The 19506-nt window shown below is 42.5% G+C and overlaps 1 protein-coding gene and 1 long non-coding RNA gene across 3 annotated transcripts in view; one reads left to right on the forward strand and one right to left on the reverse strand.

Moving 5' to 3' along the window:
• RSU1 (Ras suppressor protein 1) overlaps window positions 1-19506 on the reverse strand; it is a 221536-nt gene that overhangs the window by 13495 nt on the left and 188535 nt on the right.
• Window positions 3347-7579, forward strand: LOC129048178 (uncharacterized). Its single transcript, XR_008510296.1, has 2 exons — window positions 3347-3468; window positions 7473-7579. It is a non-coding gene; the product is annotated as an uncharacterized LOC129048178 (long non-coding RNA).

Genomic DNA, 19506 nt, shown 5'->3' on the forward strand with positions numbered 1-19506 from the left:
ATATATTTTAAACTTTATTTTTATAGATTGGATCTTGCTATGTTGCCCAGGTTAGTCTCAAACTTCTGACCTCAAGTGATCTCAGCCTCCTGAGTAGCTGGGATTACAGGGACAACTCACCAGGCCCAGCTAAAATTAACATAAAAGTAGTGTTTTCTTCCCTTTCTGTTGGAAAAAAAATCAGAATGAATTTTTATTATCATGGAAGGGTTAGAGTCATTCTGGCCTCACCAAGCTGCTACATGGGCAGCTGAGGGTCGTTCATGACCTCTGAGTCATTAGGCTGGCATCACCAGGGCAGGATTCCTGTAGTGTGCGCACAGGAAGCTTCTCTGCCACGTTGTATATACTAAGTCATTGAAGCCTTAAGCAATATCATGTAAAGGAAACCATGTGGAGCACACATTGTCCTGTGGCTCTAGATGTGATGACAGTACACAGATCTGGTGTCTCATGAAAAGGAATGCCAGTATCTAGAGAGAAGCCTTTGTTTTGTCTTGTTTTACGATAAGGACAAACGGTAACAGCATATCATACATAGTGGTATTAGTATCACCACTGATATTCCTCCTCCTCTCCCTATTTGTGGCTGTTCGCCATCTGCCCTTGGCACTGGCCCTCCATCTCAGTTTCTCTCCGCCCAGGTGACCTGATGATTTCACCACAGCAGGTGACACATGGCCGTGTGATATAGTTTGGATCTGTGTTCCCACCAAATCTCATGTGGAATTGTAGTCCTCAATGTTGGAGGTGGTTGGATCATGGGGGCAGTTTCTCATGAATGGTTCAGCACTATCCTCTTGGTGCTGTTCTCGCGACAGTGAGTTCTCGCGAGATCTGGTTGTTGAAAAGCATGCAGCATTGACCCCCTTACGCTCTTTCGTTCTGGCTCTGCCATGTGGTTTGGCTGCCTCCTTTGCCTTCCACCATGATTCTAAGTTTCCTGAGACCTCCCCAGAAGCAGAAGCTGCCATGCTTCCTGTACCTCCTGCAGAACCATGAGCCAGTTAAACCTCTTCTATATAAATTATGCAGTCTCAGATATGTCTTTATAGCAGTGTAAGAATGGACTAATACACCATGTCAGTGGAAACGTGGACCTCACGTTTAATCTAAGTTCAGGCCTATAGGTTTCAGAGTGCAGGGCAGAGAATGGTGAATTGGAATTCAGAAGGCTTTGGGATTAATCCACTAGCAGGGTGATTTGCGTTTCCCCAAACAGAAAAAGGAGGTGTCTGGATCTAAACAGGGGTGGTAACTATCTGGCCTGAGCACTGCTACTCCCCATCTCATATCCACGGCAGATATCACACACTGAGCAGGTGCTCTGTTGAAATGTGCCAGACCTCACTAAGATAAAGCACTCCAGGCAAAGGATTCAACCTGGTCAGGGTTGGGCATCTAAATGGAACTTACATGCTTTGCCCAGGAACCCTGTAGAGCACATCACTTTAATATTAACCAAATCACGTTATGTGAAACTCTACAGGGCTTGTACCTCTAAGATTCCTTCTGTGCTCCGGTTAGATTATGGCATGATAATCTATAATTATCATGAGTTTTTTTTAGACAGAGTCTTGCTCTGTTGCCCAGGCTGGAGTGCAATGGAGTGGTATCAGTTCACTGCAACCTCTGCCTCCCAAGTAACTGGGATTACAGGAACATGCCACCACACCCAGCTCATTTTTGCATTTCTTGTAGAGATGGAGTTTTGCCTTGTTTCCCACGGTAGTCCTGAATTCTTGGACTCAAGCCATCTACCTGCCTTGGCCTCCCAAAATGCTGGGATTATAGGCGTGAGCCACCACACCTGGCCATTATCATGAGATTTTAGACAGCATTGTATTATTTTCCCCTCCTTCATCGCCCATGGATTTTCTGGAAGGTGAATCATGTTCCACTTATGGAGTAGGCCAGGTGCAGTGGCTCATGCCTGTAATCTCAGCACTTTCGGAGCCTGAGGCAGGAGGATCCTTTGAGCCTAGGAGTTCAAGATCAGCCTGGGAAACATAGCAATACCCCATGTCTGTTTAAAAACAAAAACAAGTAGAGTAATGATATGTTAAAAATCCTTAGGAATCAACGCCAGAACATACCCAGCTACCCTACTACCTACATGTGCTTTATCCATGAGGCTCTCACCAGGTGAGCTTTAGGCAGAAGCAGCTCAGAGAAACTGCATCTGGTACCTTTTTCCACTTCCCTGGCAAAGACAAACTTCCCCATGTAAGCCATGTTCTCTTTGAAGTGGCAAATACTATCCACAAACACAGCATCTCATTTCTGCTGGTGTGCAGAAAGAGCAAAGTGGTATTTAGGAGCAAGTCAACACCTGGCAATGGGATAATGGAGATGGCATCTCCGAGAGCTCAACAGGAGATGAGACTTTGAACTCTATCCCTTCTTTTTTCACTTTCACATTTCTGAGTTTTTTGGGAAAAAAAATCGTGAAAAAGAATGAAGAGTTTAAAGTTTAAAAAAATACTTGTAGCCCTGGGTAGATTCAGCAGACTTAATAATTTTCATCCATTTCCTCCTAGTTTAGGGACAGGGTCTTGATCTGTTGCCCTGGCTGCAGTGTGATCATAGCTCACTGCAGCCGCAAACTCCTGGGTTCAATAGATCCTCCTGTCTCAGCCTCCCAAAGTGCTGGGACTACAGGTGCGCATCATCATGTCTGGCTAATTTTTAAATATTGTGTAGAGATAGGGTCTTGCTATGTTGCCCAGGCTAATATAGAACTCCTGGCCTCAAATGATACTCCTGCCTTGGCCTTAGACCTCCTCCTCCTCAGACCTTCTGGGATTATAGGTGTGAGCCATGGTGCCCAGCCTAAAATCCGATTTTTAAGAATCTCAGAAAAATGTATGGTCTGCAAGTGCAAAAATCTTAAAAGATGTCTATGGTTTAAGGTTGATGTTAAAAATGATCTATGAGAAGATTCCATGCATCAGCAAGGAATTGAGTGGGACCCTGGCACTGCCTCACCTAGGAGCTGCCTCTGGCTAGGGGAGAGCCTTAGCTGCTTCATGCCCCCAACAGGCCCCGTAGGCTGCAAGCAAAACTGTGGCTGTGGGTGGGGAGGGAAGAGCCGAAGCTTGTCATAACAGCCCCTAGCATCCAAGAATCCAAAGTGTTTCATCTAAGAATCTCACCCACAAAACACCCCTGGAAGGTGCTAGAGCATGCTAAATACAGCTGGTGAAAGCGAGGTGGAAGTAAAAGCGTGGGGTGGAGATGGCAGAGGAGCAGGTGTCTGCAAAGCCAAGCACCTCCCGGGCCTCGTACGATGACACTGGATGGAACATTCCAAAGGAACGTGTGCACCATGGTTATTTTCAAATGTCAACAAACCATGTTCTGTAACAATCGTCTCCTACTACCCCAACAATATTCTCATGGAAAAGTATTCTTCCATGAACAACGATCATCTAAGAAAATTTCCATCCAACGTATCTCCCCAAAAAGGTAAAAGAATCCCTCTTTTATTTAGTATTTGCTGCACTGAATACCTCGAGTGAGTTAATTTCTCTTCTCATAAGCTGTTTCTAAAATCTTCTTAAACACCCATTAGTACATCCAATTTGCAGAGACACATTCCATATTCCACATATCTCTACAGAATAGCACTGTCCAAAATATAATTTGAGCCATGAATGTAGCTTTAAATTTTCTCATAGCCGCATTATAATAGTAAAAAAGACTGGATGGAATTAATTTTAATATCATATTTTATTTAACCCAATATAGCCAAAATATCATTCAACAATGTCATCAATTTAAAAATGATTCGTGATCTATGTTATCTGTAATTTGATGATGAATAATTTAGTAAATTTATTACATAAATTTAATGATTTTTTGAGTACTATGTCTTTGAACTCTGGTGAGTATTTTAGAGTTAGGGCACACTGTCTGTCAGACAAGCTACAATTCAACAGCTCAGGAGCTACCTGTAGTTGGTGGCTATGCTACTGCACAGCAGATATAGACAAGCTGAATATGGTGGAGTTGAGCCACCTTCTTGTACTTAGATGAAAGACATTTTAAAGGCTGATGGCCCCTTTCCTGTCATCCTGGCACTTGGTTACTTTTAATACTTTAGAACACGGGTGGCCAACCCTTGGGCCGTGGACAGGTACCTAACTGCAGCCTGTTAGAAGCTGGGTCGCATAGTAGGAGGTGAGTGGCAGGTGAGCAAGCAAAGCTTCATTTTTATTTAGAGCTGCTCCCCACTGTGCATGCGAGAGATCTAGGTTGCACGCTCCTTATGAGAATCTAATGCCTGATGATCCGTCACTGTCTCCCATCACCCCCAGATGGGACTATCTAGTTGCAGGAAAATAAGCTCAGGGCTCCCACTGATTGTGTATTATGGTGTACTGTATAATTATTTCATTATATATTACAATGCAATAATAATAGAAATAAGGCACACTATAATGTAACGTGCTTGAAGCATCCCAAAACCATCTTCCCCCAACCCTGCTGGTCCATGGAAAAACTGTCTTCTACAAAACTGGTGCCTGGTGCCAAAAAGGCTGGAGACTGCTGGTTTAGAGTAAGGAAGGATACACACAGGAAATCTGTTATCTAGAGTCCCGTTTACCTAGAGATTTTCCCAATATCCTTATTTGTAATAGTTGTGATATTGGAAAGGTTTTTAAGCCAAAATGAATAACTCCTGAAGCCCGTAAATGCTACTTGGTTGGAGAAAATATGTTCAGTCCTTCTCTTCCCCCAAAGCACAAAAATATAAAAGCAGCTTTAAGAGCCAAAGGTCCCCAGTGCCCAGCTGGCTACAGTGCATTATCCATGAGGCCCTCCCTGGGGGCTGAAGCAGCAGTGACTACAGGCTGGGTGCATTCATGAGTTTGCCATTTCCAAGGTGGACCAGACTTCCTCACTCAGCTGTGATCCTTCTCGAGTGGCCATACTACGTCTAGCCCCTGGGCCCATTGCCAGGAAAGACGGGCTGCAGGAAAGTCTCCAGAATAGGCTGCAGTGGCCAGGAGGAGGGACGTCCCAATCAGGCTTTTATAAACAAGGCAATAAACTGCTTAGAAGTGATAGGAAACAAACAGGAAATCCCCTGGTTATAATAGGGCTAACTGTATTTTTTAACTTCCCCATTCTTTGTTGAGGTATTTTTTTTCCCCATAAAATTTAGAAATACACAACTGAAAACTAAAGAAAAGGTGAGATCCGAAGACGCTACTACCGAGTTCCCATAGATGTGTTCATTATTCTTTTGACAACTGTTGATTTGTTTCCAAATACCACTTTGCTTCTTTCCCTGCAACAAGACAGCCCCTCACCCACTGGCCTCTTTGTGTTCTCTTGCTCTGCTTCTAACTCCCATGTACTGAGGGCTGACACGTGCACCTCCAGCTAATAGTGACAGTAAACCCTTTCTCATGGGAGACACCTGTATAGAGTTAACTTTTAAAATACACAGCAAGCAATGCTGGTATGACTCATGAATACTGGTTGAAAGCAAGGCTTCTGGATAGACTTACTATCCAGGCTGCTTTTCCAGAGAGCGAGAGAGAGTGAGATAATGAATATGAATGAATCTCTCTTTATGTTCAGCACCTGTGTGGAAGTTATAATGTACAGCAGACTGGTAGAAATGACTTTGAAATTCATTCGTGATTCTTGGCAGCTGGGTACCCTTGGACAGGTTACCTAACCTCTCTGAGAGTGCTTTATCCTCCATAAAATAGGACTGATAATAATAGCACCTAAATCAATAGGGTTGTTGGGAGGACAAAATAACAGAAATACAGAGTGCTCGGCAGGTATCAAACAGGTGCTCAGTAAACCAAGGCAATGCCACACCACGCTCAGAACTGGGGTTGTCCATTCAAATGTGGTTGAAGCCATAGAGTAGCAATATGCCTTATGGTTGTGTGCCCAAAGTTTTAGACAAAACACAGTTTCTTTCCAAAGAGAGATATATTTTTTAAATGTTGCAATATGTATGCTTGAGGAAAATAGCAAATGGCAGAGAACATAAGGAGGAGGCCTTGGATGTGAAACTACCAACAAGTTTAGTCACTCTCTGAGCCTGGTTTTCACTGAATATTACACATGACCATGCCAGTCATTGCCAAAGACAATCACCAAGATTCTGCCTGGAGGAAGGTGTAAACTCTTTTTGCTCTGTCCATGGTCCTGAACAGGCAGCTCCCAAGGACTAATTGAAAACATGAATAAGGGGACTGAGTATATCTTCAGTCCTCTGGTGGCTGCAGCTCTCCCATTCACAGGCTAAGCTGTTCTCGAATCTATTCAGATGGGAACCATATTACGTAAGAGTCAATAATCTTATGGTAACTCTGCAGTGAAAATGTCATTTGTTGTAATGAACACTGATCATAAGTTAAGCCTCTAGCTACTCTCTCTGTTATTTTTCATTATACTGTTCCTTGCTCTGTTATATTTCAGGAGTACTTGGGGAATTCATCCAACTATGTTCGCTAGTCAGCTCTTCGTTACCCAGATTAGATTCTGCTAAGATGCAATGGAGCAATTTGCAAACACACTGATTCTTAAGGAAATGCATCAGACACTGGTTATATGTTCTCCTCTCCTGATGCCAGCAGGCAACCTTCCCCCCTCCTCTTCCCCCTGGTTATTTGTCCCCTTAATTTGCTATTTTCCTCTCTATTTATCTTCCACTCAGTTCACAGTATGGTTCTCCAGGCCCAAATCTGAGAGAGCATTAACAATGCATTTCTGGGTATTTTTTCCTTCAGTAATAACTCTTTGTTCAATTCAACACCCAGAATAATGTTTCCAAAATCATCATCGCCTCTCCCCCAGCTCTCACTTGCAAACACCACTCTGCTTACATTACAGTTATTCCCCCTTTGGCTGCTTGAAAGGACACTAACTCCAAAAGGCACACCAGTGAGGCAAAGCTGGAACTCTTCCATTTTTAAAAAAAGCCAAGATGAAAAATTCATTTTGCATGTTGTATATTAAGCATGAGAGTGGAATTTCCATATGTCTCTGTGCTTCCTGCTCCTGGAATTGCTTGTAAGCAGGCTGTGAGTCTCCACAGAGACCACCTTCCTGCCACGCCTTAGTGGTCATGACCAGCACAACGGTTCAGAGACTGTGTGGGTTCACGCCAACAGTCGGCACCTTGGTCAGAAACACTAGTGGACTTCACCACTCTAACTGGGTGTAGGGCTTCATCCCATCCCCATCTGAGCCTGGGCATCTTTCGTTTTGATTAGGCTATTAGCTCTGATCCTGGTTGCCACTGTGCTGGAGAATAAAATATTACAAAAATGACACCTGCAGACACCAAGAATCTGGGCTTGCCACCTTGGTTATGATTTTAGGGCAGACTTGGCTGGGAATGTTCCCTTTTCAGGGAAATCTAGCTCAATGAACTGAAATGTATTCAGACAGGCATGTTGCAGTAATGCTATATTCTCTGTTACTATACTTTCCTCCAGATACGCATCAGAGAAAAGCTGAGAAGAAACTTTTATTAAAATGTCTACAGCTCTTTAAAAAAAAAAACAAAAAAAACCTTTCCCCAGACATGACATCGTGCTTTTGGTGAGTGCAGAAGACTAACCACTGATGGATGTGAAGATCACACGTATGTAAAAATACATGAAACAATCTCTTACCAGGCTATATTCCTTGTGAATTTGAGGTTACAAGGCAAACTACTGGGTCGGATTCAGGGGTACTTGCAGGGATTGTGGACAATAACATTAAGGCCAGAAAAAAAAGTTCAAAATATGGGTAAGGAATAATGTTAGTGCTGAGATGAGCTATATAACCCTAACATTTAGGAACAAGAAGTACAAAGTAGGTAAGCAAAGCTCCCCCGTACTTAATGGAAATAATCGTGCTTAGCAGTTAATTCACCAATATCTAAATTTCAAATTAAGTATGACATATAAAAACTGTAAACAAGCAAAAATAATCTGAAAATGTTGTAGATGTTAAATCAAGAACCAGCTAGTCCATGTTCTCACTAACTTGTGGGATCTAAAAATCAAAGCAATTGAACTCATGGAGATAGAGAGTAGAAGGATGGTTACTGGAGGCTGGGAGGGGTAGTGGGTGCTGGGAGGAAAAGTAGCCATGGTTAATGGTTAAAAAAAAAAATAGAATGAACAATAATTAAATGATTTACTATAGTCCCCCCACAAGGGAATTATAATCAATAATTTACACTTAAGAGTATCATTGGATTATTTGTAACAAGGACAAATGCTCAAAAGGATAGACACCCAATATACCACGATGTGATTATTACACATTGCATGCCTGAGCCACAGTGTCTCATATTCCCCATAAATACATACACCTACTGTGTACCCACAAAAATTAAAAATAAGCTTTTAAAAGAGGAAACAGCCACTTTTTGATATGCACCAGAAGACAAAAAGCAAGCTCCCTTAGATGACAGACAATAAATAGACTTACCCCACATTCAAGAGGACTCACTAAGGAATACATCACCATGCAGAGCCACCGAGGCAAGAATCCTGAACTGGTCTGAGCCTCATTTACTCATACCTAAAATGGGCATTCCCTGCCTTACAAGAGCTCCTGAGGAAGCACTAAATATGGAAAGGAAAAACTGGTAACAGCCACTGCAAAAATATAACAAAATATAAAGACCAAGGACACTATGAAGAAACTGCATCAACTAATGTGCAAAATAACCACCTAGCATCACGATGGGATCAAATTCACACATAACAATATTAACCTTAAGTGTAAATAGGCTAAATTCCCCAGTTAAAAGACACAGACTGGCAAAGTGGATAAAAAGTCAAGACCCATTGGTGTGCTGTATTCAGGAGACCCATCTCACGTGCAAAGACATACAAAGGCTCAAAATAAAGGAATGGAAGAATATTTACCAAGCAAATGGAGAGCAAAAAAAAAAATCAGGGGTTGCAATTCTAGTCTCTGACAAAACAGACTTTAAACTAAAAAAGATCAAAAAAGACAAAGAAGGGCATTACATAATGGTAAAGGGATCAATGCAACAAGAAGAGCAAACTATCCTAAATATATATGCATCCAATACAGGAGCACACAGATACATAAAACAAGCTCTGAGAGACCTACAAAGAGACTTCGACTCCCACACAATAATAGTGGGAGACTTTAACACCCCACTGTCCATACTAGACAGATCAACAAGACTGAAAATTAACAAGGATATTCAGGACTTGAACTCAGCTCTGGATTAAGTGTACCTAATAGACATCTACAGAACTCTTCACTCCAAATCAACAGAATATACATTCTTCTCAGTGCCACAGGGCACTTATTCTAAAATCAACCACACAATTGGAACTAAAACGCTCCTCAGTGGGCAAAGGATATGAACAGACACTTCTCAAAAGAAGACATTTATGCAGCCAACAAACATGAAGAAAAGCTCATCATCACTGGTCATTAGAGAATGCAAATCAAAACCACAATGAGATACCATCTCACACCAGTTAGAATGGCAATTATTCAAAAGTCAGGAAACAACAGATGCAGGCAAGGCTGTGGAGAAATAGGCACACTATTACACCGTTGGTGGGTGTGTAAATTAGTTCAACCATTGTGGAGGTCAGTGTGGCGATTCCTCAAGGATCTAGAACCAAAAATACCATTTGACTCAGCAATCCCATTATGGGCATATACCCAAAGGATTATAAATCATTCTACTCTAAAGACACATGCACACGTATATTTATTGCAGCACTATTTACAACAGCAAAGACTTGGAACCAACCCAAATGCCCTTTGATGATAGACTGGATAAAGAAAATGGGGCACATACACACCATGGAATACTATATACAGCCATAAAAAAGAATGAGTTAAAGTCCTTTGCAGGGACATGGATGAATCTGGAAGCCATCATTCTCAGCAAACTAACACAGAAACAGAAAACCAAACACCACATGCTATCACTCATAAGTGGGAGTCAAATGATGAGAACACATAGACACAGGCAGGGGAACATCACACACTGGGGCCCATGGTGGGGTAAAGGACAAGGGGAGGAAGAGCATTAGTACAAATACCTAATGCATGCGGGGCTTAAAACCTAGATGATGGGTTGATAGATGTGGCAAATCAACATGGCACATGTATACCTAGGTAACAAACCTGCGTGTTCTGCACATGTATCCCAGAACTTTAAAAAAATTATAAATAAAATGGGCATTCCACCTGCTACCTAATAGAATAGTTATGAGGACTGAACATCAGGTACTTAGCATCTCATTGAGAATGATTCCCTTAGAGGACAATGTTTACAATTCTGACCAAAATACTCAAAATACGTCTACTATGAAGTGCTAAGAAATTAAAAATGAATGGAAAGACAGATGGAAGCCTGTTTCAGAAAAATATTACTTGATAGAATACTCACGTAGTTTACAAAATATTCTATGCCTTCTGCCAGCAGCAAGCATCTACCTGGCAGTACGTGACACAGAGTAGCATGTTTTCACCTCACAGTCTTCTCCATGTGGTTCCAGATACGAGTCTTCACTAGGGAGAGCTGATGGTGACATGATCTACCATCAATGTCCCCTCCGTGATGGCAACAGGAACAAGTGCTGTGATTCAGAGCAGGCACATCAGGTTCCCTGCCCTTTCTCTTGGGAGGTACCACTTAATCTCACCCCAGTGTAGCATTAAAACAGAAACAGAGGGAGCGAATCAACTGTCCTGCTTCCCATCAGTAGGTATCTTCACTGGGTTCCCTAAGGAAGTGCCTCGTGTGTTTCCTTGAACAAGAGGTGGCAGGACAGAGCCCTCAGCTCAACGGTACATCAAATCAACTCTGAAAGACTCCTGAGCCTAGACATACGGACACATGGACAGAATACGGTCATTTCCTAGCTAGAGTTACAGAGAAAAAGCAACTTTGGCAGTTATATTAGCTATATCTCCCTTCACTTTTAACTTATAAATTTCATTTTCCAAAGAAGTAAAAATATATTGCAACCCATTTAGAAATTCACAAGGGAGTTCAAAAGAAAACTGCAGAAGTATCCCACTTAAACACAACTTCTGCTTCTATTTTCGTATATTTCTTTCAAGTTTTCATCCAAGGTACTTAAAAAAACAAACCAGTAACAATCACAGGGTGCCAACAGGTTTATACACTTATATAAAAATTATGACATCAGTATACCACATACTCATAATTATTGACAGGCTACCTATGAATTCATGCTATGTTTCGTAATTAATGTGAACATTGCTCTGTTTTGGGGGAAACTGCTTCAAATATTCTGCTTTATCAGAATAGCAATGTCAGTGGTGTGGCTTTGAGCAGGTTATTTAACCTATCTAAGCTTCCGGTTTTCTCATAAAAAAGTAGGGATCAATAATATTAACCTGCAACATAAAAGTGTTGTGAAAGTTAAAAGCGAAAATGCACTTAAAGTAAGTATCTCGAAAAAATGTAGGCTGCTGCTGATGTCAATAGTGGATGATAGTGAAGTAATTTCTCACTGAGTTTTCTTGAAAGCAATCACATCTACATATAAGCAAAAAACACTGAAGAGGGGAGGGAGGATCTGGTCTTTCATTTACACATGAGATTTCTTTGGGAACTGACAGTCAGTGGGGAGACCTAACTCACCTCTACAGCTGGGGAACCTGGTGCGGCCTCAGCAGGTCTCATGAGAGGCCAGGACAATCTTCCATTTTTGGGGGAGGGGAGTTACTGGCATATGTACAAAATGTTAAAAAAAAAAAAAAAAAAAAAAGTCTCGCTCACACCTGTAATCCTAGCACTTTGGGAGTCGAGGCAGGCGGATCACGAGGTCAGGAGATTGAGACCATCATGGCTAACACGGTGAAACCCCGTCTCTACTAAAAATACAAAAAATTAGCCGGGTGTGGTGGTGGGCACCTATAGTCCCAGCTACTCAGGAGGCTGAGGCAGGAGAATGGTGTGAACCCGGGAGGTGGGGCTTGCAGTGAGCCAAGATCGCGCCACTGCACTCCACCCTGGGCAACAGAGTGAGACTCCATCTCAAAAAAAAAAAAAAAAGTCTCAAAAATTGTAGTGAATTTTATTTTGTAAAAAATTCCTCCCTCTCTTCTTTCCATTTTGAACAAACCACCATGCAAACTGGGCAGTCCTGAAACCAGAATAGGTGCAGAGAGACTCTAAAAAATTCCCTTGCAGTATTTTTTCAATCTGCATACTTAACCAAGTAACAGTTTAAGACCAAGGACACACAGAAGAATCAAAGCAACATAATGATTTATGTGTCACTTATGTGTGACACAGGCATAGTCGTAACCTGTGCAATTCTGCCCCTGCCAGGGGATATTTGGCAAAGTCTAGGGATATTTTTGGTTGTCGATTGTCACACCTAGGGGCGCCTGTGGGGGTGTGTTATTGGCATCTAGCAGGTGGAGATCAGGGATGCCACTGAACATGCCACGCTGCACAGGACATCCTGGCCCAAAACGTCAACAGTACTAAGGCTGAAAATTTCTGGTGTAAAAAAAACTTACAGGTAAAATTAAATCTGAGGCCCCTACGAATATGAACACTATGGTAACTGGCTCTGTTTCCCATACCCAGCCTCAGTCCCTGAAATGTAACATTTCCTACCAGTAGTGGTTCCCAAAGATGTTCTGTGAGAAGATTCTATGTGTATACAGATACAAGCTGTCAATTTTAATGACTCTATTAGTCTGTTCTCACATTGCTAAGAAAGACATACCTGAGACTGGGTAATTTATCAGGAAAAAGAGGTTTAATGAACTCACAGTTCCACATGGTTGGGGAGGCCTCACAATCATGGTGGAAGGTGGAGTAGGAGCAAAGGCACATCTTACATGGTGGCAGGCAAGAAAGCCTGTGCAGGGGAACCCCTCTTTATGAAACTATCAGATCTCATGAGACTTATTCACTATCACAAGAACAGCATGGGAAAAACCTGCCACCCATGATTCAGTTACCTCCCAGTGGGTCCCTCCCATGACACATGGGGATTATGGGAGCTACAATTCAAGATGAGATTTGGGTGGGGACACAGCCAAACCATATCAACGACTATGTATGTAATTTTATTGATAGCAAATGAAACCTAGTTTTCATTTAGAATACTGCTATAAAGTTTTTTAGACGTAAATCTGAGAACTGAACTTATTAAAGGAAAAACATTATAACAATACAGGTGCCTTGCTTGAGGGAATGGATACTCCATTCTCCATGCTCTGATTATTTTGTACTGCATGCCTGTATCAAAACATCTCATATACCCCATAAATATACATACCTACTAAATGCCCACAAAAATTAAAATAAAATTTTAAAACCCCAACATAGGTGCTGTTTGAATATGACAAAATACCTCCCCTGAAAAAGTGTTTCTGTGCTTACTTTGTGTTTTTGTATAGATATTATTCACACTGGCTGTTTAACAGATTCAGTTGGAGGCTGATGATGACATGAGGTCGACAACCTTCTCCAAGCTCCAAAATGAAAAACAAAAGCATAGATCCACCATTTCCAAGGTTTCTTTTTCTGAAGGGAACCGTGCTTGTAAAAATATATTCAGGGATTTCAGAACCATTGCATTAGGGAAGCGTTCTTAAGAGGGCAACTGATGTTGACTTTAGAATAGCAGGCAGAGTTCTGGAAAACACTCTGAAAAAGTGCTCACGTGGGAAAACAATTTCTCTGGATATGATTTTATTGAAAAAGGCTATAAACTAGGGCTACAGAGGGTTTACACACACACATACACACAGGTGCAACCTGAACTAAAATTAGCACTCAGTGAGAATAGATCTGCGAAAAAAAATGTTGAATGGCAGAGTTAGAGGACAGAAAAGCATATCAGACTGAGCTCCCAGAAAGATGAGCCTAAATCTACAAAGGATAAGCCTTTGTGAATCACCACGGCCCAGGATCAAGGTTAAGGATCCTTGCCCTTGAAGTGTTCTTGGATGATTTAAAATAATGCTACTCATGAAAGTTTATCAAGGAGCAAGCAGAGTCACAGACTGCCTGGCCTCGGGGCCCCTGAACAAGACCCACAGCGCTCTGGCAGGCAATCTAAAAGAAGTGCAATTTTGCAGATACAATTCAGTGATCTGAATGTCTAGGTATGAAATCAGGAGAGAGCTGCATGTGAGACTACAACTCAACTTGAAAAAAACTGTAATAATTAACCCTCTGTGTAAATCAAGAAAAAGTACATTCTAATATTTTTTCTCCCCCAACTTTCATTTTAGATTCAGGGGGTCCATGTAGAGATTTGTTACCTGGACAAAAGGTGTGATGCCGAGTTTGGGGTATGAATGATCTCATCGCCCAGGTACTGAGAATAGTTTTTCAATAGTTTTTCAAACCTTGCTCCCTCTCTCCCACCTGCCTCTAGTAGTCCTCAGTTTCTATGGTTGCCATTTTTTTGTCCATGAAGACCAATGTTTAGCTCCCATTTATAGGTGAGAACATGCAGTAATCTGGTTTTCTGTTTCTGTGTTAATTCGCTTAGGATAATGGCCTCCAGCTCCATGCGTTGCTGCAAAGGACGCAATCTCATTCTTTTATGGCTGTGTAGTATTCAATGGTATATATGCATCACATTCTCTTCATCAAAATCAGCACTGATGGGCACCCAGGTTCATTCCATTCCTTTGCTATTGTGAATAGTGCTACAACAAACACACGAGTGTATGTGTCTTTCTGGGAGAACGATTTCTTTTGGATATATACCCACCAATGGGATTGCTGGGTTGAATGGTAATTCTGTTTTAAGCTCTTTGAGAAATCTCCAAACTGCTTTTCACAGTGATTGAACTAATTCATATTCCCGCCAGCAGTGCATAACCATTCAGCGTTCTCTGCAGCCTCGCCAGCATCTGTTGTTTTTTGACTTTACAATAACAGCCATTCTGACTGGTGTGAGATACTACCTCACTGTGGTTTTAAACTTGCATTTCTCTAATGATTAGTGCTGTTGAGTATTTTTTCATGTTTGTTGGCCCCTCATTACAACTTATCTTCATAAAACCCTTCTCCAGTTACAAGAGATTCAAGAAACTAGAATTCAATGGATATTAACACATCAGTGTCAAGAGACATTAAAACACAGCTTTTGAGGTGCTTCTTTTTGAGCTCTTGCTCCTGGCTCCTTAGATCTTAGACCTTGGGCTCTGAAGTCAAAATGAGTATGAAACTCAGTTCTGCTTCTCAGTCTAAGGGCTCACATTCAGGCTTCTGTTTGTAAAAAGGGACTACCCACAACTAGGTATTGTTCTAGGTCCAATTTTATGACATGCTGGGTGGTCATGTCAGCTACACATAGTGTATTCAGTCCCCTCTTTAACCACTCCCCCGTCCTCTAGCTCAGGGTATCAGGTCCCTGCAGGAGGCCAAGCTTCCACGTGTGTGTGTGTGTTTGTGTGTGTCTAAGTGTCAACAGAGTCAACAGAATCGGTAATGTAATGGCTGGTAGCTGAGAATGAGAGCTGAAGGACTGGAGTGGACATCCCAGCTCAATGCCAGTTACTTCCCTTTCTGGTCCCACTGCCCTGACCTCTTTCCTTCTACGTCTGTGACTGCCCATCACTCCTCACCTGTTGGAAATCTGATCCCTCCTCCTGAGAGCCCAGTTCTAGCCATCCCAACTATTTCTGCCCAAGACTGTCAATCCTCCCTCTGAACTCCAACTCTTCAGCCTGCCGGGTGGTCCATAACCACCCTTGTGCCCCAGACTCCCAGGGGTATGATACCCTCCCATCACTTACACTGGCTCACTACTGCAACCCCGGAGCAGGAAAGGCACCAGTGTAGTTTGAAAAGCTCCCTGACCCCGCAGTGCGACACTTCTCTTATTCACTCATAGTGTTGTGAAAATGCTTTGACCTCACTCTCTGAAATACTGGCTCTCTATCTCTGCACACTCTTTGATTAGGTGGAGATTCGGAAGGCAAAGACAGAATCTTATAAATCTCTGTCCACACACTCTGGTCCCATGCACGCAAGGTATATTTAATAGGTAATTGCTCATGGGCTGATTGATTAAAAAAGGCTCAGACTGACTCCCGTCACAGGTTCCTAAGAAGAAATATACCATGAAACTGAAGGCTACAGCTGGCTTCCTAATTAATATTAGTCACTTGGCAGTTCTTAATTAAGAACTCTAAAACAAAGACCCACCTTTCCACCATGCCAAGTGGGTATCACCTTCATTAGTATTTAAGTGATGTAGCCACAACTTCATTTTTATGCTCTTTTCTCTGCCCTGCCAGATGGGAACATTAGCTGCATAGTATTTATTAATATAATAAACAAAGACAAGTGCAGACACTTGGGGAAATTCAGGCAGAATCCGTCACTTGTATTCTTTTACTGCAAGCTTTTCATGTAAGCTGAAGGAAGCCTTCTCTTGTCCTGTTCCTGAGAGGAAGTGAACCAGACTGGACTTGGGAAGCAGACTCTCTCCCAGTCATCAACTGTGAAGAGCTTCTGTCTCGTGGGGTCTGGTGTGTCCTCACCAGGCCTGCCCCCACCAACTCTCATGATGGCCCGAGGCTCCTCTACCCCTGCCTCATGAAAACAGTGGGGACTTTTTAAACTAGAAAAGATCTCAACAGAAAAATGTCACTATCCTCAAGATAATCATGCGTTCACTGAAAGAAGCAAAGCACTGTTCCTGGGACAGCAGGGTCCCCAGTGCGTTCTGATCGGGAAACCCACGACACGTTTCCCACTCTGTACAGAAGCATCAGCCATGACTTGGTAAGGCTGCTGCCTGCTTCAAGGCCCTGAAATAGGCATCACTGAGTGACCCACATCAATGTCCTGGTGGAAGTGTCCCCTGTCACTCTCAAAAATGTCCTTGCCTGGCCAATAAATTATTTGCTCACCTTACTTATCGGGTAATGAGAAAGAAAGTGGAGGGAAATCAAGAAGAGGTGGGTGAATGGCATCAATAGGTTATACACACCTGTTGATCTTCTTGAGGGCCCATTCTGGTCTAAGGAGTAGGAGCAAGAGGTTGGGCTTTGAAGTCAACACAAGATTGAAATCAATTCAGTTCTTCTCATAGGCTGGTTGACTTGGGAAAGGGCTCAAACTCAGGCTTCCTGTTTGTGAAAAGGGATTACCCACAACTAACTACACTGCAGGGCTGTTGCGAACATTCGGTAACATACGCAAAGCACCGGGGCATGGTATTACAGCTGGCAAGAGATGGGATGGGCGCTCAGTGCATTTCAACCAATCCTTTTCCTTTTTTCCTTCTTTTTGAGACAAGGTCTCACTCTGCTATCCAGGCTGGAGTGCCAATGATGTGATCAGGGCTTGGTGCAGCCTCATCCTCCCAGGCTTAAGCGATCCTCCCACCTCAGCCTCCTGAATAGCTGGGACTACAGGTGCATGCCACCACATCCAGCTAATTTGTTATTTTAAATTTTTTTGTAGATACAGGGTCTCCCTATGTCGTCTGGGCTGGTCTTGAACTCCTGGGTTCAAGTGATCCTCCCACCTAGGCCTCCTGAGGAGCTGGGGCCACAGGTGCATGCCACCACACCTGGCTAACTTGTTTTTTTATGTTTTGTAGAGACAGAGTGTCCATATGTTGCCCAGGCTGGTCTTGAACTCTTGGCCTCCCAAAGTGCTGGGATTATGGGAATGCGCCACCATGCCTGATCAATCCTTTTCCTTTTCATAAGCACAATTCTAAAAAATGATCCAGTAAGCCTACTCGGGCTCTTCTGTGGCAGTGCTGGCCTGTCTTGATGCACTGGGGAGGATAGAACAATGGGTTAAATGCAGAGATTCTGGGGTCAGACAGATCAGAGTCTGAATCCCAACTCCTCTACTTCCTAGCTCTTTGTCTTTGGGGAAACTACTGAAGGTTCAGTTGCCACATCTGAAAAGGAGAAATGAAAATCCTAGTAGCCTGGTCTTGTGGGGTGGCAACGCTTCACTGTAGACTTTTGGAAATCTATGGGGCGGTTCATTGTCAACATCATGAACGGGGGATTCTACTAGTACTTATTGAATGAAGGTTTGGATGCCAGATGTCTTTCGTGAACAAGCCAGGCCTGGAGCACTGGGAGTGGTCTCCCAGGCTGCATACCTTCTCGATGTCCCAGTGGGTAGTCGTGGAAATGAAAATCCTGTTTACGAATATTTGTGCCTAGAACCTAAATCTGTTTTATATGTGAAGGCAAAGCATTTTCTGGCCAGTAACAATGTATACTGATATTCCAGAAATGCAATTCCTGTGCAAATTGAGGTGAGACTGAATTTGGGGAACTTTTCTAAGAAGTATTAACCAATTTATAATATCACTTCACTGACAGGACGACTAGTTCTAATGTGAGTAGCTAGAACATCACTTCTCCATCAGTCTGCAGTTACAGCTGTTAGATTCGCAGGATTTCTATGCACAGATGCAAACGTCTATTACTTCCCTCCATTATAGCCAGAAACAAATAACTTATATAATGAATGTACTCAACAGTCAATTCTATTCCCTTTATTTCTTCATTATGTTATAGTTGGGGAATTATAATGACTTTTAAAACAATTACATGTAGAGTAGGTTATGTTAGCTACAAGATCTATTTCAGGATCGTAGTGGCATGACAAGAATGTTTGTAATGAAGGATCTGAGAGGTTGCAGAATCTTTCTCATAGGGTGAAGATTAAGAAATAACAATTATTGGCCAGGCGTGGTGGCTCACACCTGTAATCCCAGCACTTTGGGAGACCGAGGCAGGTGGATCACTTGAGGTCAGGAGTTCGAGACCAGCCTAACCAAAATGGTGAAACCCTGTCTCTACTAAATACAAAAAATTAGCCAGGCATGGATGGTGGTACATGCCTGTAATCCCAGCTACTCGGGAGGCTGAGGCAGGAGAATCGCTTGAATCTGAGAGGCAGAGACTGCAGTGAGCCAAGATTGCGCCATTGCACTCCAGCCTGGGCAACAAGAGTGAAACTCCATCTCCAAAAAAAAAAAAAAAAAGAAGTAACTGAATTATGGTACTGACTGCGGAGTCCAGCACATATAGAAGCAACTGCCTAAGAAATGTTGGCTTCTCTGATGATCATTAATATTATCAGTAGCCACCCTTCTTTCCGCCTCCTGTTGCTTGACTAACTGCTAGTAGAAAATGAAATTTACTTTCTGCTTCTCCAGTTCCTCCATCCAGAGGTGAGACCAGCGATGTTGAAGAGCACTCTTCCTTGAGTCAGAGGGAGACTAATAACGTATGGCAAACTGCCCAGAAGGGAGAGAGATTTTTCCAAACAGCTCTGACACTCATAGAGGGTACTTCATTAGCCTGTCTATTACAAACCACTTACGACACATATTTATTGACAACAATCTGCCAATTGATTAAACATCTCAATATATGAAGCTGACTTTTCATTAATTAGCAGTTTGGAGAACATGATCCTAGAAGTTAGGGTGTATAGTTTTGAACATTCTTGCAACACTTTGGTTTGCTTTGACC

Source organism: Pongo abelii, chromosome 8 (genome assembly GCF_028885655.2).
Source record: "Pongo abelii isolate AG06213 chromosome 8, NHGRI_mPonAbe1-v2.0_pri, whole genome shotgun sequence".
NCBI classification, from domain to species: Eukaryota; Metazoa; Chordata; class Mammalia; order Primates; family Hominidae; genus Pongo; species Pongo abelii.